The following is an 18,525-nucleotide window of genomic DNA, read 5'->3' on the forward strand; positions in this document are numbered from 1 at the left end:
TCATTCCTTCCTTCCTTCCTTCCTTCCTTCCTTCCTTCCTTCCTTCCTCCCCCCCTTCCCTTCCTTCTTTCCTTTCCTTCCTTGTATTTTTGGAATACCTCACACATGCCAAGCACTGTGCTAATGCTTTTGCATATATTCTGTATTTAATCATATGTAATGCTTTCAGTTTGAAAAATATTTTATTGGTCTAGAAACAAAGACCCAGAGGTACCCAGCACATGGTCACACAGAAATAAACAGAAAGTGCCAGGGTTCAATCCAAGTGTCTCTGGTTCCTGATTCCGTGTTCCTTCTGTTACACCATGTAGCCTCCCTGGATTGAGCCTCACTGTTGCTCTTTTATTTCTGTCATTCCTGTCCTCCCTCACATGCTGTTTCCTCAACCAAAACACAGACTGGGGTGAGTCCTTGAAATAACACTTTTCAAAGGATACTGAAATTATGCTCATTTTATATGATGTCACCAAATGTTCAGCGCTGTTTAGCCCTTTGGTTAGAACTAGGCCATTTCCCACTTCGCTTATCATGACTTAGTCTTTATATTTCCTGTTTCTTCTCAGACAAGTCGGAACGCTGTGGAAGAATTCATCTTTCTGCCAGGCCAACTGTGCCGTTCTCCTCCAGTATATCCTACAGTAACTCTCCATCTTTTCTTGCAGAGGGGCAGCATTGAGGGCTGGTTGAGGTCATGGTCTCTGGAGTCAGAATGCCAGGGTGAGAACCCTGACTTTTGCTCCATGCTAGCTGTGTTACATGGGATAAGTTACCTCTGTACCTCAGTCTCCTCTCTTGAAAAATGGAGATGAGAATGATACTGCCATCACAGGACTGTTGATTTAATCTACTTAGAGCCCTTAAAGCCAAAAGCCCATAATAAGATCTTCAATAGGGGCTTCCCTGGTGGTACAGTGGTTGAGAATCTGCCTGCCAATGCAGGGGACACAGGTTCGAGCCCTGGTCTGGGAAGATGCCACATGCTGCAGAGCAACTAGGCCCGTGAGCCACAACTACTGAGCCTGCGCGTCTGGAGCCTGTGCCCCGCAACAAGAGAGGCCGCGACAGTGAAAGGCCCGCACACCGCGATGAAGAGTGGCCCCCGCACCACGATGAAGAGTGGCCCCGCTTACCGCAACTAGAAAAAGCCCTCACACGAAACAAAGACCCAACACAGCCAAATATAAATAAATAAATTTTAAAAAATCCTTCCCTAAAAAAGAAAAGACCTTCAATAAATGTTAAGTATTATTTTGAATAAAGGCCAAGAGCCTCACTCACGGTTTAAGACTCATCTATGAACTGCTTGGGTTTCCTTGATCTTTTGCTTCCCATTCATTCTTCCTTCTCCTCTGGCCTGCCATCTTCTGCCTGTTCCTCCAGTCTGTGTCTGCAAATCATCTGCCCACCCCCGAACCTGGACCTCATCTTCTGCCTCCATCTCACTCCCTGTGGGCTGTCCATGTGTGTCAGCTGGTCCCCCTTACAGAGCATCTAGAGCCTTCCAAAATCCCTTGTCTTTCATGAAATCTTTCTTACTAAGCGGGAGAGAGATGAGTAGCTCCCCCGCTTGTACGTTTTCTGAACATACACCTTCACCTCACCAAAACACAGTGGTATTGATGTACGTTTGTGAAAAGAAATAATTTGATTTCACTGTTTGCTCTGTACCTAAATGTGTGTTTGGAAGATCAATATTCATTTAGAAAAGGACACTCGTTTCTGTTTGTGCCTGTTCTGAGTCCACAGCTCATGGGGAATAGAGGCTCTGACTTCAGACGTCCCAGTCCAGTGTCACCTGGCCATCTGTGAATAGTAAATTCTTGATTCAGAGAAAAGGCAATTTGAATTTAATTATCCACAAAAAACCTAACCCCTAACATGCATTTTGAAAATGCATGTTTAATGCTTTACTCAGATCTAACAGTTGAAAGATCATCTAAAGCCTTCTCATCTTGCGTTAAGGGTTTAAAATTTCTCTGAAGTCTTGATAAATATTGACTAAAGATATTTTCCCTAGAGTAGACATAGAAAACATCCATGCTTCTTCCCACCCATCCAGCACCCCGCTCCCTCCTGAAAACTTTCCTATTTACCCCTGCATATTGTCGGCCCTACCTTGTACTTCAGGCCCTGTACTGGAGGAATGACTTTCACAATCACATGGTAGGAACTGTTCTGGATCCTTAAGGAAAAAACTGCCACTGAATAGTGCATAGTCTTCTACTTTGGAGAGATGACAAAAATTACAGTGGTTTTGCCTGTCGTTTAAAAAATAAACAGACTCTGAACCTGTCTGGATTTATTGGCTTTACAGAACCAGACTGAGAGTACACCATGCACCAAATTGCGGCAGAACAAATTCTTCTATAGGACACTGATGGTGGGTTGGGCTTTTCTTTTCTTTCTTTGTGTGTCTCATTGCTGGCAATGATTTCTGAAGCATCAAGCATTTTCACCTTTGTATAAAATTAATCAGAGGCAGACTCTTAGTGGGCTGGAGCTATTTTTCCTCTCTCTGTTGGACCAAATCCTTGTCATGGCTGCCTTATGGTGTCCTAGATAGAGGTAGGTATTCCTGAAGAGCAGCATATAGTCTGTAAAGAATGCGTTTTGGATGCCGACTGGTCAGGTTGTTTTATGTGAGCCTTCAAAAATGAAACAGTGAAAGAATATAAGCATTTAGGGGCAAAAGGTGGGTCCTTATTTTTATCTTTAAGATGGAATGTGGGAGTAGGATATTTGTTAATGGAGAAGATGGGGATATTGCTTGAGCAGATGCCCTTCTTTTTGCTACATCTTAACATTTAAATTTACTTTAGTTTCCAAACTGCTCTCTTATACATAATTGAATTTTAACTTCCCAGCAATCCTGTGAAGTTGTAGGAAAGATATTATCTCCAACATGTGAAGAATCATTTCTAAAGAAACCAGATTTGATCAAGTTGGCTCAGGTCTCGTGACTGAACCCAGATGGCAGGCTTCCAGTTCCCTGTGCAGTGCCTTCCCCACTAGATCAGGGAATCTCACACTTGACAATTCAGAAGGTCTGGGCTTGGGCTTAGAAATTAACATTTTTGTCACACACCCCAGGAGACTGATTGTGATGCAGATGTATATTGGACCACACTTTAAAAAAACCTACTCTACACTATATTGTATTTTGGGTTTCAGCTTCTTTTTAATTGTGATGTACTAAAAATATCACTTTTAAGATGGAACTTTCCAGTCTTCTCTTAAGAGAAGACTGAAAAGTTCATTTAAATGTTGTGGTAAAAATTGAAAATGATACAAGCACAAGTTTATTTATTATAACATTGCTGGCAATAGCTGAAGACGGGAACCTTTCAGATATCCATTAATAGAGGAATGATCGAATAACCAAATGGTACAATCATAAAGAGGAATAATATGAATCTAAGAAGGAATGAGGAAGACTTCTACTTTTTGCCATGAAGTTATCTTCAGGATCTATATTAAGTGATAAAAATAAAGCAGAAAAAAAAGTGTTTACATAGTATGCTACTTGCAGGAAGGAAAATATATTTATGTATATGTGTGTGGATACTTTAGGGTAAATTCTTAATAGAGAATTACAGCTAATAAATATAGAAGGATGCTGGAAATAGAAAACCACTATTTCACAACATCTAATGAATAATGGAGTGCGGCAACAATCATTAACGGATGCTAAAATCACGAGGTGAAATTGGAGCTTTCTAATGGGGAATCAGCCTGACAACACTTGAACCCACCAAGCTATCTCAACATCACTTCAAGTGTAACAGCTAAACACTTATACTACTCCTGATGTGCTCTGATAGAAAAGAAACAACACCACGTGTGAATTATTCTTGCCCACACCCCCTCCCTACAAATTTGAACCAGAATCTCATCAAGCTTGCATATCTAAGTACCAGTTTACAGGAAATATAGGAGACAGAGGAACATGTTAAACACCACCAGGAGAGTACACATCAGTCAAGTCCTAAATGTGGGATATTCTACAAAACAAATGACCCAATGTCTTCAGCAAATAAATGTTACGGGGTTGAGGGGGAAAGGAGGGGGAACTGTTTGTTATAAGTGAAAAAGACGTAAGAGACCTATAAACAAATTCAGTGTATGAACCTTGTTTGGAATTTGATTTGAACAAACGAACTATAAAAATGCCTTTCTTTTTTAAACAACAGGAGAGAATGAGACATTTTCTGTTTATTGCATGTTATTAAGAAATGATTGGTAATTTTATTGATTCTGATAGTGGTATTGTGATTATTTTTTTAAAGCCCTTACCTATTAGAAACATTTGCTCTTGAATTGATGTGATGCCTGAGATTTTCTTTAAAAATACTCCATCAAAAGGAAAAAAAAATGTGTTTAGGCAAATAGAAGAAATCAGAATGGTAGAATGTAATCACTGTTGAATCTTGGTGATGTGTTCATGGGGGTTGTTTACAGTTTTCTCTCTACTTTGTTGTATATGGAAAATTTACATAGTAAAAAAGATTAAGTTGTGCTATTTTAGAGGCAGAATCCTGGCAAAAGTCCTGAATTGTAGCCTCTATTTGTATAACTCAGGGAGAGTCATGGCTACTCACTCCTTTTCCTCCTCCCTCCCTTCCTTTTTACATTTCTTCAGTTCCTCTGTTTCTTCAAAAATTATTTACTGAACCACATTTTGCAACAGGCACTATTCTGGTGCCACCAGCCTTACAAGATATAGAGACTCTTACTATTCTTACTTTACAGATGAGGAAACTGAAGCTTAGAGGGGTTAAGTGTCTTGCCCATAAGCCCACATCTGCCTGTCACCAAAATCTGAGCTCTTATGCATTTTGTGCTGCTTCCCAGGAGTAGTCCTTTCATTTTATAGTTTTTTAATTTTAATTTTGTTTATGAATAAATTTTTCACAATGAGTAAATAAGGATAGATCAAGTGGAGTAGCATCTATATATTACTTGCGTGTGAGAAAGATGTAAGATATCTTTCTTATCGTGATAATTACAAAGACCTAATCAAAGGCAAAGTGGCGATGAAAGAGAAATCCATAGCAACTTTCTTAATATTCATAAAAAAGTAAAACTCTGTGAATTGTAACTTTAAGCCACAAAATAAGGTTTATTTATGCTTGTTCTTCAGTGTCATGTGTTTGATCGTCTTCTTACTAGAAATGAAGGCCAGAAAAAAAAAGGCTGATTAATTTCTTTTGCGTTTGTACAATACTTTAGGACTGGTGAAATAAAGAAATCCTTTCAAACTAACAAAGCAAACAAATAAAATCTTGAACTTCCCACAGGCCACTGTTTGCTTTACCGTCTTGCAAAATTATTTTGGCATTTGTAAAACGCTGTTGTGCCCGTGGACATGTGCAGTCATGACACTGTCATCTGTCATGTGTGATGCTCTAGTTGTAAGATATAGCAGTCATCAGTCAGGGAACAAGAGTGAGAGCTTCCCCGAGTTCCTGCTGCCGGGCGTCTGTGAATCATACCCTCTGCTTTACAAGATTTAGTGTGACTTTCCAAAACACCGGCTGTGTGCTGCTTCCACATAATGATTTATGCCCTAGAGCTGTCTGACCAGAATCTTAGAAAATTAGACTGATGGGTCTGACATTGTTGTTTCCTTCAAGAATCAAGGCACTAAATTCAGTCAAGCTGAATGAAAAAATTTTACCCATATCCAGGGCATGCTGGTGAGGTCATCAAAAATGGATGAATAGTAAATACTGTCAGTATTTATTGAGTCTACTGGATGCCAGGAGCTCTGCTAAGCCCTTTAAATACATAATTGCGTTTAACCCTCTCAGTAATCCCATTTTAAAGCAGAAGTGGCTGAGGCACAGAGAGGTTATGTGACTTGCCCAAGGTTACACAGTTAGTAAGTGGCAGAGCTGTTAGTAAGTGGCAGTCTCAGAGCACCAGCAGAAAGATGTGAACACCCAGTAATCCACACTGCCATGACTTGTCCCTCTGAATTTTCAGGGTACCTTAAAAACCTTTGTTGTGTGACAGAGCTCCATTTTACAGTTTTACTGATGTCTGGAGCCAAGCAGAAAGAGATGAAGAGACTGATAAAAGTACACGTGGCAAATCTTTGGTATTTGGTATTAGATACACAGAGTTGGTATTAGAACACAGAGTCCCAGAATGATTACTGTCTAGTGGGAAAGCCAGCTGGCCTGGCTACCGTGCAAGATGGTTAAAGGACATAAGCATGGATATTCATTCAAGACTGTCAGAAATTAGTTCAGAAATGAAATGAAAACCAAGGGCAAAGATACCATCTTGGTATAAATTTTAAAACCTGTCCTGATTAATGAAAGGGGTGTCTATTTCTTATCAACTTATTAGAAAAGCATGGAACCTGCTTGCTTTAAAATTCTAAAACCTCTTCAGGCCCAACTCAGTATTCATTATTAATGTGGTATACTTTTCTCAAAAGAATAATATTTTCACAAATGCTATTCCTGGCTTCAGTCACATATAGAAACATTGGAATGAGCACAACATGGTGTTTTGCTTTTTTTTTTTTAATAGGAACTGTATTTGATAATGCATATGCTACAAACACCTCTAAAAATAATTTGCAATTGGCAGGCTGTTTCTTTAGTGTCTTCTCCTAGTCTTGGAGAGGAAGATTTAAAATTTAAATTCGATAAACTTGGTACCATTGGGAGTAAGGAGGAGAAATTTTGCCAGCTTATAGGATCAGAATATGCGTTAGTATTTATGTAATAATTGAGAGTGACTCAACGTGATTTTTCCCTGGCTAACATCAGAAATAAAAATAAAAATTTTATCGCCTCCAGAGGGTGGTAGGCTTGAGTCAGCCACTGGTATGCATGACCTATGAGTCACCCACTGGTATCTTCCTCATCTTCCCAATCCTTGACCTGTGGGTTAGAAGTCAAGAATGCGTCTTTGGGGCATCCTTCATAGCTTCTTTTACCCTTTGGTATTTTTTTTTTGAATTTTATTTTATTTTATTTTACAGCAGATTCCTATTGGTTATCTATTTTATACATATTATTGTATATATGTCAACCCCAATCCTCCAATTCATCCCACCACCAACCTCCCCCCCAACCCCAGGCTTTCCCCCCCTTGGTGTCCATATGTTTGTTCTCTACATCTGTGTCTCTATTTCTGTCTTGCAAACCGGTTCACCTGTACCATTTTTCTAGGTTCCATGTATATGCGTTAATACACGATACTTGTTTCTCTCTTTCTGACTTACTTCACTCTGTATGACAGTCTCTAGATCCATCCACGTCTCTACAGATGACCCAATTTCGTTCCTTTTTATGGCTGAGTAATATTCTGTTGTATATATGTACCACATCTTCTTTATCCATTCATCTGTCGATGGGCATTTAGGTTGCTTCCGTGACCTGGCTATTGTAAGTAGTGCTGCACTGAACATTGGGGTGCATGTGTCTTTTTGAATTATGGTTTTCTCTGGGTATATGCCCAGTAGTGGGATTGCTGGATCATATAGTAATTCTATTTTTAGTTTTTTAAGGAACCTCCATACTGTTCTCCATAGTTGCTGTATCAATTTACATTCCCACCAACAGTGCAAGAGTGTTCCCTTTTCTCCACACCCTCTGCAGCATTTGCTGTTTGTAGATTTTCTGATGATGCCCATTCTAACTGGTGTGAGGTGATACCTCATTGCAGTTTTGATTTGCATTTCTCTAATGATTACTGATGTTGAGCAACTTTTCATGTGCCTCTTGGCCATCTGTATGTCTTCTCTGGAGAAGGTCTTCTGCCCATTTTTTGCTTGGGTTGTTTGTTTTTTTAATATTGAGCTGCATGAGCTGTTTATATAATTTGGAGTTTAATCCTTTGTCCGTTGATTCCTATGCAAATATTTTCTCCCATTCTGTGGGTTGTCTTTTCATCTTTTTTATAGTTTCCTTTGCTGTGTAAAAGCTTTTAAGTTTCATTAGGTCCCATTTGTTTATTTTTGATTTTATTTCCATCACTCTAGAAGATGGGTCAAAAAAGATCTTGCTGTGATTTATGTCAGAGTGTTCTTCCTATGTTTTCCTCTAAGAGTTTTATAGTGTCCGGCCTTACATTTAGGTCTCTAATCCATTTTGAATTTATTTTTGCGTATGGTGTTAGGGAGTGTTCTAATTTCATTCTTTTACATGTAGCTGTCCAGTTTTCCGAGCACCACTTATTGTAGAGACTGTCTTTTCTCCATTGTATATCCTTGCCTCCTTTGTCATAGATTAGTTGACCATATGTGCGTGGGTTCATCTCTGGGCTTTCAATTTTGTTCCATTGATCTATATTTCTGTTTCTGTGCCAGTACCATATTGTCTTGATTACTGTAGCTTTGTAGTATAGTCTGAAGTTAGAGAGCCTGATTCCTCCAGCTCCATTTTTTTCCCTCAAGATTGCTTTGGCTATTCAGGTCTTTTGTGTCTCCATACAAATTTTAAGATTTTTTTGTTCTAGTTCCGTAAAAAATGCCATTGGTAGTTTGATAGGGATTGCATTGAATCTGTAGATTGCTTTGGGTAGTATAGTCATTTTCACAATATTGATTCTTCCAATCCAAGAACATGGTATATCACTCCATCTGTTTGTGTCATCTTTGATTTCTTTCATCAGTGTCTTATAGTTTTCTGAGTATAGGTCTTTTACCTCCTTAGGTAAGTTTATTCCTAGGTATTTTATTCTTTTTGTTGCAATGGTAAATGGGAGTGTTTCCTTAATTTCTCTTTCAGATTTTTCATCATTAGTGTATAGGAAGGCAAGATATTTCTGTGCATTAAGTTTATATCCTGCAACTTTACCACATTAATTGATTAGCTCTAGTAGTTTTCTGGTGGCATCTTTAGGATTCTCTATGTACAGTATCATGTCATCTGCAAACTGCCAGTTTTACTTTTTCTTTTCCAATTTATATTTCTTTTTCTTCTCTGATTGCCATGGCTAAAACTTCCCAAACTATGTTGAATAATAGTGGTGAGAGTGGGCATCCTTGTCTTGTTCCTGATCTTAGAGGAAATGCTTTCAGTTTTTCACCATTGAGAATGATGTTTGCTGTGGGTTTGTCGTATATGGCCTTTATTATGTTGAGGTAGGTTCCCTCTATGTCCACTTTCTGGAGAGTTTTTATCATTAATGGGTGTTGAATTTTGTCAAAAGCTTTCTCTGCATCTATTGAGATGATCATATGGTTTTTCTCCTTCAATTTGTTAATATGGTGTATCACATTGATTGATTTGCGTATACTGAAGAATTCTTGCATTCCTGGGATAAATTCCACTTGATCATGGTGTATGATCCTTTTATGTGTTGTTGGATTCTGTTTGCTAGTATTTTTTTTTTTGCGGTATGCGGGCCTTTCACTGTTGTGGTCTCTCCCGTTGCGGAGCACAGGCTCTGGACACGCTGGCTCAGCGGCCATGGCTCACGGGCCTAGCCGCTCCACGGCATGTGGGATCTTCCCAGACCAGGGCACGAACCTGTGTCCCCTGCATCGGCAGGTGGACTCTCAACCACTGTGCCACCAGGGAAGCCCTGTTTGCTAGTATTTTGTTGAGGATTTTTGCATCTGTATTCATCAGTGATATTGATCCGTAATTTTCTTTGTTTGTAGTATCTTTGTCTGGTTTTGGTATCAGGGTGACGGTGGCCTCATAGAATGAGTTTGGGAGTGTTCCTTCCTCTGCAATTCTTTGCAAGAGTTTGAGAAGGGTGGGTGTTAGCTCTTCTCTAAATGTTTGATAGAATTCACCTGTGAAGGCATCTGGTCCTGGACTTTTGTTTGTTGGAAGATTTTTTTTTTTTTTTTTTGGCGGTATGCGGGCCTCGCACTGTTGTGGCCTCTCCTGTTGCGGAGTACAGGCTCCGGACGCGCAGGCTCAGCAGCCATGGCTCACGGGCCCAGCCGCTCCGCAGCATGTGGGATATTCCCAGACCAGGGTACAAACCCGTGTCCCCTGCATCGCCAGGCAGACTCTCAACTACTACACCACCAGGGAAGCCCTGTTGGAAGATTTTTAATCACAGTTTCAATTTCATTACTTGTGACTGGTCTGCTGATATTTTCTGTTTCTTCCAGGTTCAGTGTTGGAAGGTTATGCCTTTCTAAGAATTTGTCCATTTCTTTCAGGTTGTCCGTTTTATTGGCATAGAATTGCTTGTAGTAGTCTCTTAGGATGCTTTGTATTTCTGCAGTGTCTGTTGTAACTTCTCCTTTTTCATTTCTAATTTTATTGATTTGAGTCCTCTCCCTCTTTTTCTTGATGAGTCTGGCTAATGGTTTATCAATTTTGTTTATCTTCTCAAAGAGCCAGCTTTTAGTTTTCTTGATCTTTGCTATTGTTTTCTTTGTTTCTATTTCATTTATTTCTGCTCTGATCTTTATGATTTCTGTCCTTCTGCTAACTTTGAGTTTTGTTTGTTTTCTTCTTCTAGTTCCTTTAGGTGTAAGGTTTATTTGAGATTTTAATTGTTTCTTGAGGTAGGCTTGTATAGCTATAAACTTCCCTCTTAGAACTGCTTTTGCTGCATCCCATAGGTTTTGGATTGTTGTGTTTTCATTGTCATTTGTCTCTAGGTATTTTTTGCTTTCCTCTTTGATTTCTTCAGTGATCTCTTGGTTATTTAGTAACGTGTTGTTTAGCCTCCATGTGTTTGTGTTTTTTACGTTTTTTTCCCTGTAATTCATTTGTAATCTCATAGCGTTGTGGTCAGAAAAGATGCTTGATATGATTTCAATTTTCTTAAATTTACTGAGGCATGATTTGTGACCCAAGGTGTGATCTATCCTGGAGAACATTCTGTGCGCACTTGAAAAGAAAGTGTAATCTGCTGTTTTTGGATGGAATGTCCTATAAATATCAATTAAGTCTATCTGGTCTGTTGTGTCATTTAAAGCTTCTGTTTCCTTATTTATTTTCATTTTGGATGATCTGTCCATTGGTGTAAGTGGGGTGTTAAAGTCCCCCACTATTACTGTGTTACTGTCGATTTCCTCTTTTATAGCTGTTAGCAGTTGCCTTATGTATTGAGGTGCTCCTATGTTGGGTGCATGTATATTTATAATTGTTATATCTTCTTCTTGGATTGATCCCTTGATCATTATGTAGTGTCCTTCCTTGTCTCTTGTAACATTCTTTATTTTAAAGTCTATTTTATGAGTATTGCTACTCCAGCTTTCTTTTGATTTCCATTTGCATGGAATATCTCTTTCCATCCCCTCACTTTCAGTCTGTATGTGTCCGTAGGACTGAAGTGGGTCTCTTGTAGACAACATATATATGGGTCTTGTTTTTGTATCCGTTCAGCAAGCCTGTGTCTTTTGATTGGAGCATTTAATCCATTCATGTTTAAGGTAATTATTGATATGTATGTTCCTATGACCATTTTCTTAATTGTTTTGGGTTTGTTTTTGTAGGTCGTTTACTTTTCCTGTGTTTCCCACTTAGAGAAGTTCCTTTAGCATTTGCTGTAGAGCTGGTTTGGTGGTGCTGAATTCTCTTAGGTTTTGCTTGTCTGTAAAGCTTTTGATTACTCCATCGAATCTGAATGAGATCCTTGCCGGGTGTAGTAATCTTGGTTGTAGGTTCTTCCCTTTAATCACTTTAAGTATATCATGCCACTCCCTTCTGGCTTATAGAGTTTCTGCTGAGAAATCAGCTGTTAACCTTATGGGAGTTCCCTTGTATGTTATTTGTCATTTTTCCCTTGCTGCTTTCAATAATTTTTCTTTGTCTTTAACTTCTGCCCATTAGGTTACTATGTGTCTTGGTGTGTTTCTCCTTGGGTTTATCCTGTATGGGTATCTCTGCGCTTCCTGGACTTGGATGGCTATTTCTTTTCCCATGTTAGGGAAGTTTTTTACTGTAATCTCTGCAAACATTTTCTTGGGTCCTTTCTCTCTCTCTTCTCCTTCTGGGACCCCTATAATATGTTGTTGTGTTTAATGTCCCAAAGGTCTCTTTGGCTGTCTTCATTTCTTTTCATTCTTTTTTCTTTATTCTGTTCCGCAGCAGTGAATTCCACCATTCTGTCTTCCAGGTCACTTATCCGTTCTTCTGCCTCAGTTATTCTGCTATTGATTCCTTCTAGTGTAGTGTTCATTTCAGTTATTGTATTGTTCACCTGTTTTTGTTTGTCCTTTAATTTTTCAGTGTCTTTGTTAAGCATTTCTTGCATCTTCTCCACCTTTGCCTCCATTCTTTTTCCAAGGTCCTGGATCATCTTCACTATTGTTATTCTGAATTCTTTTTCTGGAAGGTTGCCTGTCTCCACTTCATTTGGTTGTTTTTCTTCAGCTTTATCTTGTTCCTTCATCTGGTACATAGCCCTCAGCTTTTTCATCTTGTCTGTCTTTCTGTGAATGTGGTTTTTGTTCCACAGGGTGCAGGATTGTAGTTCTTCTCGCTCCTGCTGTCTGCCCTCTGCTGGATGAGGCTATCTAAGAGGCTTGTGCAAGTTTCCTGATGGGAGGGACTGGTGGTGGGTAGAGCTGGCTGTTGCTCTGGTGGGCAGAGCTCAGTAAAACTTTAATCTGCTTGCCTGCTGATGGGTTCTCTCCCTGTTGGTTGTTTGGCCTGAGGCAACCCAACACTGGAGCCTACCTGGGCTCTTCAGTGGGCCTAATGGCAGACTCTGGGAGGTCTCAAGCCAAGGAGTACTTCACAGAACTTCTGCTACCAGTGTCCTTGTCCTCATGGTGAGACACAGCCAGCCCCCACCTCTGCGGGAGACTCTCCAACACTAGTAGGTAGGTCTGGTTCCGTCTCCCCTGGGGTCACTGCTCCTTACCCTGGGTCCTGATGCACACACTACTTGGTGTGTGCCCTCCAAGAGTGGAGTCTCTGTTTCCCCCAGTCCTGTCGAAGTCCTGCAATCAAATCCCACTAGCCTTCAAAGTCTGATTCTCTAGGAATTCCTCCTCCCGTTGCCAGACCTCCAGGTTGGGAAGCCTGACGTGGGGCTCAGAACCTTCACTCCAGAAGTGGAGTGGACTTCTGTGGTATAAGTGTTCTCCAGCCTGTGAGTCACCCACCTAGGAGTTATGGGATTTGATTTTACTGTGATTGTGCCCCCTCCTACCATCTTATTGTGGCTTCTCCTTTGTCGTTGGTTGTTGGGTATCTTTCTTGGTGAGTTCCAGTGTCTTCCTGTCAATGATTGTCCAGCAGCTATCTGGGATTCTGGTGTTCTTGCAACCGGGGGTGAGAGCACGTCCTTCTGCTCCGCCATCTTGGTTCCTGAGTAGGCACATTCTAAATGTTAATTGTGTTACCTTTGCGATGGTGGTAGATATTCTATATATATATATTTTTTCATTTTTATCTTGATGGCCAGTTGCTCAAAATTTAGAAAAGAGTGGTAAATACCAGTGCTTTTTGATAGATTCTGAAATTTCTTTAACTTACATTTAAATTATTTAAAAATAAAGATTTCACCTTTAAGAGACAACCATTCGGAGGCATAAGTTATCCATTTGCCAGTGGATAAAGGAGGCACTTTACTCAAAGAGAACATTCGTTACTCTTGAAAACCGCCTTTGATGATGAGGAAACATAAGACCGCATTTCCTCCTTAGGAAAAAATCTGGTGGATAAAGGCCCTCTTGTTCCATAGTTTGATTATTCTTAAGGGAAATGTATTTTGAAAAGCATTTGCTACATGCCCTACTATGTGCCGGGCTCTGCCAGGGGAATAATATAAAGATTACTGAGACATAGTGGAATTATTATGTACAAGACGATCCCGGCTTTTCAGGTCACAGTTTGTGCAGAATTGTGTATGAGTTCTCCTTGAGAGGCTACAGAGATCATCCCATAATGCTGCTCTTGCTTAAGATGTCTTTGAAATCTCTCTTTGGAATTTGCCTCTGGAGCCATTTTGCTGAAGATTTTTTACACTGATGGTGTTTATTTTTTAGTTTTTTGAATTTTATTTTTTTTATTTTTTATACAGCAGGTTCTTATTAGTTATCTTTTTTTTTTTTTTTTTTTTGCGATATGCGGGTCTCTCACTGTTGTGGCCTCTCCTGTTGCGGAGCACAGGCTCCGGACGCACAGGCCCAGCAGCCATGGCTCACAAGCCCAGCCGCTCCGCGGCACGTGGGATCTTCCCGGACTGGGGCACGAACCCGCGTCCCCTGCATCGGCAGGCGGACTCCCAACCACTGCACCACCAGGGAAGCCCTAGTTATCTATTTTTTACATATTAGTATCTATATGTCAATCCCAGTCTCTCAATTCATCCCACTGCCACCACCCCACCCACCACTTTCCCACCTTGGTGTCCATACATTTGTTCTCTACATCTGTGTCTCTATTTCTGGTATTTATTCTTGGAAGGTGGATTTGATTCGGGGGACTGGCCGAGAACTAACTGTTCATCACTATGTCTGCCACATAGGTGACAATCAAACTGCCTAGAATAATGTTTGGTTAAAAATAAGCCAGGACCGTGAGGACTGCGGAGCATTGGCTAATTCATGCCCTTTCTAAAGGCTTTTGTTGTTAGGTGCTATGTGAGAATGCAAGCCAACTGTTGTCCATTTTTCAGATTTCTCCAGAGAAACTGAAATTCCCCATTTTGGGTGAAATCTCCCAATTTAAAATATGACAGTTGCTTACCTTTTTTTTTTTTTAACTCTTATAGAAACAAAACCCTAATCTCTGTTCCAAAGTTTACTTATCTTATTTAAGATAAGGACTAAAACCAAGGATGACAATTTAAGGTATAGTTGCACATTGCGCAATGCATGTTTCCTCAAAAAAGAGCATGTAGATCACATATAATTAAATCAAGTTCTAAGTGCATCGGAGATACTTGTGATTTAAAGGAGGCCCATGATGAATCCTTTTGTCTTGTAAAGAATTATTCCCAGTTTTGTTTTGATAAATTATTATCGAAGGGATAGAACAAGACTCTAGAAAGAGTAAAGAGCAAAGGCAGTGGCGTCATACAAATATGTATCATATACTAGGTTTGCGACACAAATTTTGTGGACAAAACCTTATATCATTTTTGTGCAAATTAAATCAGATAATGTATTTAATACAGTTTTAGTGAAAATTAAGTGATATATTTAAGCAAAAAAAAAAAGCCAGGACCATAAGTAATATGACAGGTTTTCTTGTATGTCATGTAAACTGATTTTAGAGATGAAGGCAGCTCCAAAAGCGGCATTCTGTAAGTTTTTCGCTCAAAACCAGTATCACTGGAATATGTCTGTAGCTTCCCAACAGCGTGTTGCTTTGAAAGGAGTGGTGCTCATCTGTGCATATGTTATAATATGTGTCCTTAAAGAGCCTTGTACTTACCTCTTAGTTAACCCAGTTGTTTCTTTATTTTTTCCTTTCAAATGTATGGCCTTCTACCAAGCTCAGAGATATATTTCTTCCGAGAAAATGAAACAAATTAGATTTACTCTAAGGAGACTTTAATGGGAAAAAGTACACGTTTATACCAAGTTCTTTAAAGTTACCTAAACTGCAAACAATTGCCTCATTGTTGACTATGATTATTTTACCATGATTTAGGGGCAAATAAATTGCCCATCCATTGTTGAACATTAGAACTAAAGAGTTCTGTGGTGTGGCCTGTTGACCTCATTCAAGCATTCCACAAATACATACATCTTTTGAGGCCAACTGTATGCCAGGCATTATCAGGCACTTGTGATGATGATACAAACATGCTTCACCTCAAGGAAGCCCGATATGCAAGAATACAAACTTATGCAACAAGTAACTTGAGTGTATTTAATAGTAGTATTGTCAGTTATCTCTTTCCTTAAAGGATAATTTGCAGTTCTATGAAGTGGCAAGTCTCTCTAGTGCATTTGAAATATGGTTCATCCTATGACCACTGGAATGTGTATACACTCTTGGGGAAACATGTCTCTGCCATAGCACCTGGTTGCCATGTGTGTGGTCCCTGAGGTCCAAGGATCAATCTCAGAGGACATCTTTACCAAATGCTAAATAAGTCTTTGTTAGATTGATGTTCTTGGCTCTAGAGGGAGGCTCTGAGGTTGTTGTCACATTTCATCACCTCTTAAGGATGCTATCTGGGGAAGTAGGAACAGCAGTGCCACTGGGATCAGAAGGCACACTTTCTAGTCCCAGCTCTGCTCTCTCCTTAGTTGTCACTTGACCTAAGCCTCAATTTTCTCACCTTCTAAGGGAGACCTATAACATGGTTTTATTCACAGCCTTGTGGTGGGGAATGTGAGAGATGGGGTACGTGAAAGCATTCTGGGAACTGTGGATGTGAGTCCTTGAGGTCTTCATTGTCCTGATAGTGAAGCCTTGGCTGCACTGAGATGGGAGGAGCTGCCTTGCCCTTGGAGTCCTGTAGCACTTCGTTTCATGGCTCTTTGCCCTTAGCACTTTTCCTCCTATGGGTTATTTGTGTATCTTATCTTCTGAGGTCAAGCTTTACAAGGTCAGAGATTGTAGCACTGTTCCCCTTACCCCCAGGTATTCTGTCTTCCCACTTCCTGTGTTACTAACAAAATCTCTTTATTTCCCTGAGTTGCCAGAGTTTTTCTCTGGGAGGCTAGGTCCATGTTTTTCTCCAGGCAGAGGCTGGTAAGTGCCTGATGCAGTCATTTACTTTCAGAATGCGGTTAGTTTAACTCCAGAGTGTTACCTCGGAAGCTGAAGCTTCCAGGGAAAGGTGGTCACCCCATGTTTCCTGAGCAGGCTGTGCGTGCCGCCTTGATACACCAGGCTCTGTGATAGCATGAAGGAGCCAGAAGACAAAGCATTGAACTTCCAGTAGTTTATAATTTTAGAGGTAGAACATAGGGTAATTGGTTTAGAAGATACAGGGAATGACTAAGGAACACATGCAAAACAATAATGTTAAATTTAGATTTTCATTTTTGATTAACATTTTTTTTTAATTGTATAGCTTTAAAAATTGAAAGCAGAGGGCTTCCCTGCTGGCGCAGTGGTTGGGAGTCCGCATGCTGATGCAGGGGACACGGGTTCGTGCCCCGGTCTGGGAAGATCCCACATGCCGCGGAGCGGCTGGGCCCGTGAGCCATGGCCGCTGAGCCTGCGCGTCCAGAGCCTGTGCTCCGCAATGGGAGAGACCACAACAGTGAAAGGCCCGCATACCGCATAAAAAAAAAAAAAAAAAATTGAAAGCAGACCAGTGGTTGCCCTGGATTGAGCGGGGGAACAGGGTGGGAGGGAATGATGACAAAGGGGCAGACAGAGACTTTGGGGGATAACGGATATGTGTATTATCTTGGTTGTGGTAATTGTTTCACAGATATATACCTATATCAAATTGTAACAAAATGCATACCAAAATATATGCAGTTTATTGTATGTCAAGTATACTTCAGTAAGGTTGGTAAAAATCGTATAGTTTCATTATTCTGAAAGGAGGGAAATTTTGGAAAAGAGATTTTGCTGTAGAGAATAGCATTCTAGCAAAAACCAAACACAGTCCAAGTTATTATGTTTTGTTTCATTTTTTTCTTCCTTCACAAATTCTCTATTTTGGGCTAATTGGTGATTTCACAACATGTAAAAGTAGTCTGAACTCTTTAGAAGTTCTTTTAAATTTGTAATCTAGGTAGTAGACATGGTTTTAGAAAATAGTGTGCATATGTTTCTTCTGTAAATTGCACACAAGCCTCCTCCACCCCTCAGGGGAGCTTGTCCCTTAATGGAATTTTGCAGGAACTCCTAAACAGTGTGGCCAGGACCCAGGGTCTCAGAGTCGAGGAAGTTGTCAGCTCTGTTATTCAAGGTCACAAAGTTATAGCCCATTTCAAAAATACTTGTGGAATTCAGCTCAGGAAGAGCTTTGCTTCTCTGGATGGAAACAGTATGTATTCTCCTTTCTGATAACTGTAACAGATGCTACTCCTTTCTTCTTTCTGGCCCTCAAGAAACTCAGAGGTAAACTTACTTGAAGCTTAGTTCTAACAGCCATAGTCTGCATACTTGTGTTCATATTTCCACCGGTCTTGAGTTTCTATTTTATTTATATTTCCCTGTCTTAAGACTGTATATTTTTGAATATTGATACCTTTATATGTTCTTGATGGAAATCCCCTAAAATCTTTTTGTAATTGGTCAGAGAATGAAATCTATGATTTAATTGGTTGATTTTTCTTTGGGCAAGGGATACTTGGGCTAGAAAAACCAGAGATTATAGTAAATTTGAAAAACCAATATGTTTCTTTAGGTTTAAACATGATCAGTCCTCAAATTTGCCCCTGACCTTAGGAATTAACTCTCTTGGTCCCAAGTTTTAACTAGGTGTGAATTTCTTATGAACAATAATCATATTTAAACCCTCCCCCCAAAAAAGAAAAGAAAGAAGCCACTTAATTAACAGTGATTATTGAGTATTAGTGTCTCTCCTCCAAAAGTAAAATGTTTCTCTCTCTCTCTCCCTCTCTCTCCCTCCCTCTCCCTCCCTCCCTCCCTCTCCCTCCCTCTCTCTCCCTCCCTCCCTCTTCCTCCCTTTCTCTCCCTCCCTCTCTCTCTCTCTCCC

General features: G+C 40.0%; 1 protein-coding gene across 5 annotated transcripts in view; it reads left to right on the top strand.

Annotated features, from left to right (window-relative positions):
* The window catches only part of CRADD (CASP2 and RIPK1 domain containing adaptor with death domain), a 192,007-nt gene that overhangs the window by 106,017 nt on the left and 67,465 nt on the right, over positions 1 to 18,525 (top strand). The window contains exon 5 of one of the 5 annotated variants that reach the window (XM_029206639.1): positions 564 to 1,017. The exons of the other annotated variants lie outside the window; for them this stretch is intronic. The gene's annotated coding sequence lies outside the window, so the exon portion shown is untranslated. Of the gene's footprint in view, positions 1 to 563; positions 1,018 to 18,525 lie in introns of those variants that run through there. 5 annotated transcript variants of the gene reach the window in all.

This window comes from Monodon monoceros, unplaced genomic scaffold (genome assembly GCF_005190385.1).
Source record: "Monodon monoceros isolate NGI ecotype Baffin Bay Population unplaced genomic scaffold, NGI_Narwhal_1 Super_Scaffold_6, whole genome shotgun sequence".
Lineage (NCBI taxonomy): Eukaryota > Metazoa > Chordata > Mammalia > Artiodactyla > Monodontidae > Monodon > Monodon monoceros.